Here is an 11709-nt window from a genome sequence, read left to right on the forward strand (position 1 = left end):
TCCCCCAAATTAAAATCTGTAGTATTTCTCCTTCGAGGGAGACATTTGATTGGCCAGCCTGCAGAGAGGTTGGGTTGGGGAAGAGCCCAACTATTTGTTCCAGGCATTTCAAGGACATTTTGGAGAGCTGATCAAAGATTTGTCTACCATGTGTGCCTGTGTCCTAGACACAGGCCCACATCTGTCCTTGTGTTTAATATGCCCCTTGCCATATCAATGTTATTATGTAGATTCAGAGAGAGATGCATATCTTCGCTTCCTGAGGATGCTCTCACTTCTCTGTCTCATTCTTATCTTCATCTCTGGCTAGCCTTTGAAAAAGTGTTGCTCCTATTCTCCAAATAGGAGTATTGGTTCTGGTTCAACCACAAACTAGCTGAGTGACCTCAAAGATGGGCCTCTCTGTTTCCTTATCTTTTAAACGCTTAGCTCCAAAGTGTCTTATGGATGAAATGCTCTATACTTTTGTGTCTCACGGTTAGTTTATTCTACTTCGACTTTATTTTCATGTTGTGTCTGGTGTAAGAAAGTGGTCCAGTTTCATGCTTTGGCATGTAGCTGTCCAGTCTCCCCAGCACCATTTATTGAAGAGACTGCCTTTTCCCCATAGTATGTTCTGAAATGCTATAGCCTAATGTAATTTTATTGAAACCTGGCTTATCCACCTAGAATATTAAGCTGAGCTACTTTTCTAAAGCAAAATGGACTCCAAGCTGTTGCAAACCAATTGTGTGCATTGATAGCCGAGGTGGATTTGTGGAGAGCATCTTTCCAGCTTGGTCAACCTTAAAAGAGCCGTGGCCTTTTCCCCCTGGCCTCCTCAGGGACAGATAAACCCAGCTTTGAGGCACTTATAGCAAGGACTGCTAGATGGCGCTGTCTCCCCAGATTTCCAGGGAGTCTACCTTTCATCAGATGGCTGACGTAGAATTAACAATTAATGTCCATCGTATCAGCCGGAACTGGCAGAAAATATGTTATACCCCAGAAACTACAGAGAACGGAGATTGCTCAAAGACATTCTTCTGCCAGCCTGGTTCTCTGCTGACCAAAAGTGTAATCATACACACAGCCTGTCCCATCCACAATTCGGTCCCACGAATAGGGGCTATTAATAACAAGAGTAAATAAGAAATACCAACATCATTGATTCTTATACTTATTTTCTCAGTCTTATTATTTTATTTTGCAAGTTTTCCCTGCATATAACAGAAAACAATCACCGTTGGGTTGGAGGGTGATTATAAGGTAAAACCACATCTGATGTGAGTTCACTTTCACAGCTTAAAATAGGAAACCCACCAGATGAGACACACAGGCGTCTGCTCCGAGTTCATATGGTTGCTGGTAGGGTATCCTACCAGAGGGACCCAAGAGATGTGGTGGCAGGTAGAAAAGGTTTCTTGGCTTTCCTGATCTTCACTTTTCTGTAATAAGGCCATTTGAGTCAAGGACGCACTACAGATATCACTCTCTTCTTCAAAAAGAAAAGGTTTTTTGTCACACAAGGAGTTAGGGAAGTCTGAAAGAGGGAAAGGCAAAGAGGTCATTTGGCCCCTACTTAGCTCCGCTTCTTGCATTTTTCCCCCTTAGTGTTTGCAAGCTTCGTCACCAGTATTTCCACTGATGCCCAGCTGGGGTACCGGAAGGCAAACTCCTCTTTGAAAAACAGAGCTTTGGGGGAGGAGGTACCTCATTTTCTGCTGCCTGCTCCCCTTATGACTTTTCTGGTAAATGCGGCCATATCAAGGGCCAGGGGGTGGGGCCAGGGCCCAGTGACTTAGGAGGAAGGCAGGACACCGCAGGGGGCCTGGCTCTGCAATATGCAACCTCAGCCTTGCGCAGTGGTCCCCCCGCCCCCCCCACCCCCGTTACCGTCTGGCCCTGACGTCTCCTCTGCCCAGAAACCGCAATCTGTCAAAATTAAATCATTTACTGCTCCATTCTCCCTCTGCCACAGCGTTTGCAGCTCACTTTTGCAGGCTGGGGAGACAGAAAGAAGGAACCCCATGCATTTTCTTGATGTTTCCCTTCTAGTTTAATTCTGCCTTTCATGAATTCATGGTGTGCATTGTTTAGATTTAGAAAAATGTTCCCAGTGCCAATTCTTCTGGTGTGCATCTAAAAAAATCATTTTCGGTCAACAACGTCAACAACTCAGACTCCAGGCTGGCCGGGCCGGAGTGGGGGGTGGGGGCTGGGGGGATGCACCACTGGGAAGCAGAGCATCTCCCCTCCTGGCAGGGAGAAGTGAGGCCCCTTGACCAGAGGCGCCAATTACTATTTTAACCACCCTCCCCCATCGCCCCAGAGGCAGCTGGAAAGGAAACCACACATTGGGAGTTCCCACAGAGTCTTGCTGGCTCCCTAAGGCTTCCAGGCATTTGCCCATCTGGTGAGGCCTCCAGAGCAGGGGGCCTAATTAGGCGTCATCTGGCCACCTGAGAAGGCTCGGTGGGCCTTCCCCCGGCTTCCCCCTCCTCCAGGCAGGACTCCACTCTCCCAGCTGCGGATCCCTGGAGCTTGTTTGGTTGAGCAGCTGCTCAGGCTAATTATTGGATAGCAGGGTCCCCAGGTGGCTGCCTCAGATGGGAAGGGGGTGGGCAGGGAGAGGGCTGAGGGACATAAAGGGACAAGGAAGGGAACAAGATGAGGGGTGGGCAGAGAGGGGTCAGAGGGGATAGAAATGGAAAGCAGAGTTGGATGAGCATTGCGATTCAAATCTCCTGAGCTGGAAGATGAGGAGGGGTCCCTGACCTGCAGCAGGAGAGTGGAATCCATCGGTGGGCCCATCCATGACAGAACCTGCTGTACCCTCTGCCCTCCCTACCTCCCACCACATCACCATATTCTCTATTCCTGCCCTTTGCTTCCCTATGAGCACCTGCCCAGGCTTGCTCCTTCAGTCCAGGGACTAACCAACCATTTTTCCTTAGGAGAACATGACCTTAGAGCCCTCATTTGAGGGGGCAGCCTTTAGGAAGGGGGTGGTGTTCAACTGGAAATTATTCTTTGCTCTTGTCGGACTTTTCGGCTTGCAGGCGTGTCTGTTTTGTAAGGTGTCTCGCGCCCTGGTGTCCCTAAACCGTGACAGATGTCCAGCACCTTTGCTAGTCAGTGAACCAGGCTCTGCCCACCCCTTTTTGGGCATTTTCCCTTTGTCTTCTGGGCAACCACCCCGTGACATGAGACAAATGGGAAGAATATTGGGAAATTTTAAGGGGAAGCGGAATGGAAAATAAAATTACCCACAAGAGGTTGTGTTGGCAAAAGATGCAACCTTCGGGCCACTGATGTCCCACTGTCAGTTTGAACGCTCACTTACTAGAAAACTGAGCTGAGCCACTGAAACACTTAATTCCATGGATTTCTTCTCTTGTAAAGTAGGATTTTTTGAAGCAATAATATGGTGGGGAGTCAGGGGAATGTCCCTGGACTAGGTGACAATGAACTCCAGTTGTTTAATTTCTGGTCCTGTTATATCTGGGCTATGTGATCATGGGTGAATCATTGCATTTCCTCCAATATTCCCATTGGAAAATGGAAGAGAATGTTCTGTGAGTGTGCTAGTTTTCTGAGCATATTAGGAGTTAGAATTTTTTGTTTCTGTATTTGGTTTAAAAGGGCTCAAGAGGGAATGGCTTTCTCCTGTCTTCTCCCAAAACAGCCACAGTGCAATTGAAAGCAGTTTTGCTCCAGGAAAGGGAAACTGGTGCCTGGAGAACAGCCATTTCGAGATTCATGCGATGTGCCCCAAACTTCAGAAGGGGGGCTGTCCAGATGTATGCAAATTAATGACCGCTGTGGCAAGAACTGGAAGGGTGGGGGGATTTTCAAGGTGGCAGGAGGATGATCTCAGGATTTTGAAGCCTTGTCTGGTTCCCTCATCACGGCCTGCCCATCCCTTGTGAATCCAGGGCCGAGGTGGGAAGCTTCAGCCCGCCGTAGAAGGATCCTGAGATTTGGATTCATCAAACGAGATTCACAAACATGAGCAACTCTCTTCAGAACGCTAGAATCCTTTGATTCCATTAGTTATAGGCTGTGGTCAGCTTTGCCCTTCCAGAGGGCCTCGGGTGTAAAACCCAGGTACACAGGGTGGATCCAGAGAAATGAGCAAAGGAGAAGGATCTTCTTATTAAAGGGTGTCAGCTTTTGGCTGGGTATAGAATTTCTTCGGTGCTGGAGGAAGAGTCCTTGCTGTAAATTACTCTGGGGGCCACGCTAAATCCTAGAGGATAATTGTTGTTATTTTTTGCAGGCCACCAAGCATACTAGTTTTGTCCTCCAGCTCCAATAGAAAATTACTGAATCCTTAATTCAAGCCTATAGACTCTGCAGGGGGCCTGGGGGCTCTGGAGAGTTGATTCGGCCCAGCATGTCACTGTGGTGGGCACCTCTCCTGTGTCTCGGAGAGATGGAAACTAATCCTCTGCTTGACTAACTCCCCCAAAAAAGCTGCCCAGTGCATTCCATTGTGAGCAGTTCAAGGGCTTAGAGGACCGCTCCTTGCTTTGAACTGAAAGCTGCTTCCCTCAAACTCCTGCTCACTAATCCCGGTTCTGCCCTCTGGAACTACATGGGATAAATATAATCCCCCTTTCAGATGAAAGCTCTTCAGATAGGGGAAGCTGGTTATCACATTCCCTAAGTCTTCCTTTATATAAAACACACATTCCAAGTATGACATGGTGTGAAACTCCTTCAGCATCCTGCGGTGGACCTCAGCACGTGCATCCATCAGGATCCAGGAAACACAACACTTCCAAAAGAGACAAATTCATGCAGGAGCTGTTTACACAGCTATGGAAGGACTGAGGACACAGGCAAATGTGAGAGGAGGGAGACATTAGTAACTGCAGGAAACAGCTACCACCTTACCAGCTGGAGAGCGAATGAGGGGAGCGTCCCTGAGCCCAGAACCACGGGAGGGCCACCCACGGCAGGGCAGGGACAGTGACGGTGCCAGGACTTTGGAAGGTGGAAGCTCTGAGGGGCGCTGTTTCACTGATGCTGGGACCACCAATGCCCTGTTGGTGCTCCTGTGGGGCTTGCGGTCAACTAAGCCTCTATATACATGAAGCAGGTGAGGCCAAATCTGTATTTTTAAAAATGAGTGTTTGGCTCAAGTTCAGGTCTCCAGTGGATCTGTTTCTTTCTTTCTTTCCCAGCAGACTGCCCTTTTCCTCTGGTGATTGTGCCCTTCTTTTTCCCTTGGGAATTTGCCCTGCTGCACGCATGTGGCTGGGCTGTCATATGACCCAACATGAAGCAGGGAAGGGGAGGGGGGAGAGGGGAGGGCACACTTTGCAACTTGGGCAGAGATGCTGAGGGACACGTGGTTGGTGGAAATGACCCGGATGAGGACACTTCTTACAGAAGCAGGTGTTTGGGTTCTCTACTGACATCCCTGGGTTTTTCCAAGACCCTGGTGTTCACCTCTCTTTTTACTATTATTGCAAGCACTTCTCAGTATCCCTCCCATAAAGTCCTTTCTTTCTCAGGTAACCTAGGGTCTACTTCAATTGCTTACAACCAAAGAACCTGGAATGATATGCAGTCTTTATCTGTATTCCTTACAGGCAAGAAGAAACCATCTCACTCGGTGGAGACCTATCAGATATTGACTGGAAAGCCGGCACACCAGCTATCCCTCTATCTTTCTGTCTTCACAATATTAGAAGCGCAGTGAATTACTGCCAACCTGGAAAGTAAACTCCTCTTGGTGTGCTGAAGAGAGCTATCCTTACTGCTATGGAGTTTCAAAATCTGTGATGCAGATAAATGTATGGGAATCAGGTCTGGAAAAAACATTTGTATGTGACGCCTTTGATTTGGTCGTATCAAATGGGCACATCAAAATATAAAAATATCTTTTTCGTTTCCTAGAAATGTGAACAATGAACACCTCAAAGCCTCATTCCATTCCTGGGTTTGACTTTCCTGCACCTCTAAAATTCACTCAGAAATGGGATGAAGATCAGGAAGTCAGTGTGGATATAATTCCATTAATTGATACTTTAGAAAAATTTCTGAAAATTAAATTGCTTTACACGGCTGTCAAAATATCTTCAAAGCAGTTGCATCAAAATATCATGTATCTGATTTCTATATGTCCCTATGAGTCATGAACATGTGTCAAATATATGTTTTTTGCAAGAGGACCACACCCATCATCACACACTACTTTTGAGATGGACAGAACTGAGTTTATCAATAGCATATACACTCAGTAATTCAACTAGTTAAGAAAACTCTTCGTCATGTAACTGTCATTCAGTCCATGTTTATCCACATTGTCCATGGGTATAGTTTGACAATGACTTCTTGAAATCTCGACCCAGGAAAATGTTGGCTTCCCTTATAACTTCTCAGCACAGAGACAAGGTTCGTTTGGTAAAGCTTGTTTGATAAAAACCGTGGTGGCACCAAGTAATTATGTTCAATCATTATCTTTTAAATATTAAAAGATATTTACTCTTTTAAAAGTTGTCCAGGTCCTGGTTTCTAGTAGGGAAGCCGTAAGGGGAGGGACCCTTGAAAGACCACCAACTGGCTGTCCTTCTCAACACTTGAAGTGGCCACCATGCTTGTCTCCTGAGGGGTCTGGCCACACGGCCATTCACCCTCGGATGTGTTCACCTTTGCCGTGGGGGCTCCCAAACAATATGATGGAATACTCTATGAGTTTCATACTTATTGCCTTAAACCTTTAAAGATAAATGAATTTCCAGAAAATATTATGAAAACCATTCCTCTTTGGACAGCTGACTCCGATTTGGTTGGATTCTGTAGTGCAAGCTTTAGAGGCAGAGTGAATAAAGTATTTCATGTTTGGAAGTACGATAGTTTTGCTCATGGAAATGAAGTTCAGAAAGGCTTGACCAAAAATAAAGAATGCCAAGAACAATTTCTCATTCCAAATTTGGCTCTCACTGATAAACAAGAGTTTGAGATTACTTACGTGGTACCATGGTCCAAAATAGAAAAACCTCCAAAGGAGTCCATGAACTGGTTGTTTTCCAGATGAAACCTCATGGGCCAGCTCTGTGGGGTGATGCATCTAAGAGGGAAGCTGATGCCCCTGTAGACTTAAGCTACATAAAACCAATTGGTGTTCTCCACCCAGAGTACGGAGCAACCGGCAGAGTTCATGTTCTTTGGTGAAATGAGTGTGGGTAGTCACGTAGCTGGGAGACCTCAGTCTCATGAGAACCTCAGACTTGTGGTGGCTGTTCGGGAAGATGTCAACTACTAAGTGTCACAGCGGAATATGCTTCTGATTCCTGTGTCATTTCACTGTTGACATAGTCTCCTACTGAAATACGCAGCATTTCATTAACTGCTCTAAAATGTGTCTGTTAAGGGGCTTAGATACTCCCGAGAGATTCTCACTTTTATTTGAAGGAGGTGGTAATTTAATTAGCTACGTCCCTTGCATTTTCGAAAGCCAACTCTGTCTTTTGCCACCACTGCTTCCGGAGACAGTTCTGTTCATTTCCCCCATGGATTTAAGTATCTGTTATAAGTTAGAAATTGTTGCCACTACTGCATGATCTTGATTTTTCATTTCTTTCAGAATATCTCTTCTTCTGTGTTTTGACAACCCTTTGCTTTATAACATTTTATTATATTCCAATGATGATGTCACATTTCCATACCTGTGACAGTATTTTAACATTATTTGTACACAATGTCTAGCTTTTCATCATGTCTGTTTTTCTGAGATTTTGAAACAATTTCTTTCCTCAGTAAAGTTTATTTGGTGACATCAAATGTGATTCATAAAAATTTAGGTCAAATATATGTCTTTACTTTGAAAAGTACAGTATCATCTGTATTAATTATGGTTTCACATTAATTATTAGTCCTTCTAACTTGGAAAATAATGTAATTAGGTCTTCGTATTAAAAAACTTTAGAAGACTTGTTGGTTTATATGCTGAAGTGTGTTCATTTAAAATTAATTTTACTGAGGCTCCTCAAGATGTTAAAAATAGAGCTACCCTACGACCCAGCAATTACACTACTAGGTATTTACCCCAAAGATACAGACATAGTGAAAAGAAGGGGCACCTGCACCCCAATGTTCATAGCAGCAATGTCCACAATAGCCAAACTATGGAAGGAGATGCCCTTCAGCAGATGAATGGATAAAGTTGTGGTTCATATATACAATGGAATAGTACTCAGCCATCAAAAAGGATGAATATCTACCATTTGCATTGACATGGATGGAACTAGAGGGGATTATGCTAACTGAAATACGTCAAGCAGAGAAAGACATGTATCATATGATTTCACTCATATGTGGAACATAAGGAATAGTGTGGAGGATCACAGGGGAAGGGAGGGAAAACTGAATGGGAAGAAATCAGAGAGGGAGACAAACCATGAGAGACTCTGGACTCCGGGAACCAAACTGAGGGTTACAGAGGGAGGGAGTTGGGGGGAGGGGTTAACTGGGTGATGGGTATTAAGGAGGGCATGTGTGGTGGTGAGCACCGGGTGTTATACACAACTGATGAATCATTGAACATTATATCAAAAACTAATGATGTACTATATTCTGGCTAATTGAACATAATAATAATGAATAAAATAAAATAATTTAAAAAATAAAATTAATTTTATTAATTTTTACTGCATTTTATTTTATTTTTTAAAATTTGTTTATTTTAGAGAGGGGTGGCGGGGCAGGGGAGAGGGGGAGAGAATCAAAAGCAGACTCCCTGCTGAGCACAGAGACCAATGCAGGGCTCAATCCCACGACGGTGATACCACCATGACCTAAGCCGAAACCAAGAGTCAGACTGAGCTCAACCGACTGAGCCACCCAGGTGTCTCAACTTCATTTTAAATCACTACTTAACAAAGATACTTGGGACACCTCTTTGTTTTAAGGAGATATTTATGGCTGTGGAAATACTTGCTGGAATAAAAGTCTACATATCCGTAAAGAAATATTCCCAGGTCTGAATACTTTTCCTTTAACCTTTCTGTAATCCACCCATTTCCTTTTTTTTTTTTTGTTTTTTAAATTGCAGTGTGTTCCTGTTCTCCAAAATGCAGCTGTTTACGCCCCGCACCTTCCTCTGTGGGGCGGGATGTCATCCGCCTCAACGCATCTGAGTGGCCAGATATTTTCCTGTCTCCTTGCTTCTCTCGGGTTTCAATTTCCTACGAACCGTATTTGTCCCAGCCTTCCCAGTTGGACGATCACTCTCCTCGATAGAGAAAGCAATATAGGAGTTGAATCGCCCTGCTTTTCTCTGTTAGCTTTCAACATGACATCATTTGCCCCCCGACAGGCCCTTCCATCCTCCCCCTTCCTGCTCTGACCACAGCCCAAAGCCCCCCTGCAATGCCCTTACACTAATTTTTAAGCCTCAGGGCAATTTAGACTCTGTTTTTCCTAGGATCATTAGGACTGGTTACTATTCCTTGGTTATAAGTGCCTCTTTCCATAATTTAGGCATTTCTTTTTAAAATCTGGGATTATGAGAGAGCTCTCCGCATGGCTTTTTGTTGTTGTTTGTTTGCTTTTGGTTTGTTTTTTTTAAAGGACACTTCCCCTTTTTCTTCTTGATCGATGTCATTTTTTTGTTATGGACTGAATGTCTGTGTCCCTCCTAAAATTCATATGCTGAAATCTAATCCCCAGAGTAGTGGTATTTGGAGACAGAGCCTTGGGGTGGTTAATATGGTCCCGAGGGTAGAGCCCTACTGAAGGGGCTTGGTACCCTGATAAGGAGAGGCCCAGGGGCCGGCCTGTGCCACGTGAGGATAAAAGGAGAAGTGGGCAGTCTGCGACTCAGAAGGGGGTTTTCCTGAGGCCCTGACCATGCTGACACCCTGACCTCTGGCTTTCGGCCTTCAGAACTGTGAGAAATAGATTTCTGTTGTTTATAAACCGCCCAGGCTCTGACACTTTGTGACAGCAGTGCGAATGGACTAAGACATTTGTGATTGTTCAGGTAGAATACTCTCCTGGAAACTTCTTTCTTCTTTTAGCCATTTTAACTTTTAGAATGTTGCCAAGGGGTCATACCTCCCTTTTCTCTGAACTTTTACAAACTATTTTTCCCCCTAAAATTCTAGAATTTATGTCAAATTATGGCCAATGCTCCTGCTGGGGAGCAAGAATGTCCTGTTCATTTCAAGTTCCTTCTAGCCAGACTGATTAACAGGAAAAATCAAATTTAACGGTGTTCATACGGAGAATCCACACAGACGTGGAAATCCCAAAGGTGGGCAAAATAAAGTATATGTCATTCTGGACTAAGGGGAGGGCATAAGGGTCTGGGATTTCTTTTGAAAGAAGGAATGCAATTCACAGGAAGATAAGAAAGAATCAATGTTTGGTAAGCAAATATTTCCGGGGCCACTTGGAAACAATGGGATGTGGAGGACCGTCAGGTTCCTCCCTGTCTACCATACCTAGTTTATATCATAATATAGTTATTTATGGTGATAGGTCTCTTCCTGTAAATTCTTTTTAGGCAAATGAGAGAGAGGTAAGGAGCTTTTCCTCAGTCTGCTGGGTTTGATCGCTTTTTAACTCAAAATAATCTTCATGCTACAGTGACCCATTTTGGGGTGGCCTGCCCTTGGACCCTAACACTTCCTTCATTTTTTGGTGATAGTCCCTTTAACTGACTATTTGACTACACTGGGCTGGTTATGCCTGAGGATTAGTAAGAAGCCTTCAAGTAGTAGCTGAAAGATCAGGGGCCTCTGAATTTGGCAGATTTGGGTTCAAATCGCCACAGACCTGCTGGTGATCTTAGGCCATCCATTTGACCGGTCTGACTCATAGGGTTAAAAAATTGAGTCAATTATACAACTTCACAGGGATGCTTTTAAAATCATTAAGAATGTAAAATTAGCTCAGTAAATGGTACCCATTGTCATTACTGCCTGAGTAATATTTTTGATTTTTAGGGATATTTTCCTCTTCCAGCCTATGTGCTAATATATGTGCATGAGCTTTCCTTTCTCGTTCCCAGCCATCTTGATGGCTGCTCTTGGTTGGCGCTGTCCCACACCTAAGGCAGGAAAATGGGGGCCACAAAGAAGACAAAAATGTCTCTGGAGTCGATCAACTCTAGGATCCAACTTGTTATGAAAAATGGAAAGTACGCTCTGGGGTAGAAGCAGACTCTGAAAATGATCAGACATGGCAAAGGGAAATTGGTCATCCTGGCCAACAACTGCCCAGCCTTGAGGAAATCTGAAATAGAATTGTGCAGTTGTAAAAACTGCACCATGTTGGCCAAAATTGGTGTCCATCACTACAGTGGCAATAATATTGAAATGGGCACAGCATGTGGAAAATGCTATGGAGTAGGTATACTGACTGTCATTGATCCAGGTGGTTCCCATATTACGAGAAGCCTACCAGAACAGACGGGTGAAAAGTAAATCATGCAAAATTTTTCTTTAATAAAACTGGCCGGAGCTTGTTTAAAAAAATGTGTGTGCCTTGGCAGTGTGAATAAGTTAAGCTACAATAGGTAACATTAGGGGTGAAACAGACATATTGGTGGCAAAGAACATACCTGTTGAGCACATAGGTTCTGAAGCTAAAATGAGTGCCTTTCTGGGCCACATATTAGCCTTGGGATCTTCGGCAAATGACTGGACCCTTATCTACAAAACAATCCTAACTCATTGATTTGTTATAAAGCTTTGAATGAGTAAATACATG

The 11709-nt window shown here is 44.4% G+C and overlaps 2 pseudogenes; both read left to right on the forward strand.

The window, feature by feature from the left end:
- Window positions 1-870: 870 nt before the first annotated feature.
- On the forward strand, window positions 871-7306 carry LOC113912382 (annotated as a pseudogene).
- Window positions 7307-11060: 3754 nt separating this feature from the next.
- Window positions 11061-11423, forward strand: LOC113913079 (annotated as a pseudogene).
- The last annotated feature ends 286 nt before the right edge of the window (window positions 11424-11709 follow it).

This window comes from Zalophus californianus, chromosome 14 (genome assembly GCF_009762305.2).
Source record: "Zalophus californianus isolate mZalCal1 chromosome 14, mZalCal1.pri.v2, whole genome shotgun sequence".
Classification (NCBI taxonomy): Eukaryota; Metazoa; Chordata; class Mammalia; order Carnivora; family Otariidae; genus Zalophus; species Zalophus californianus.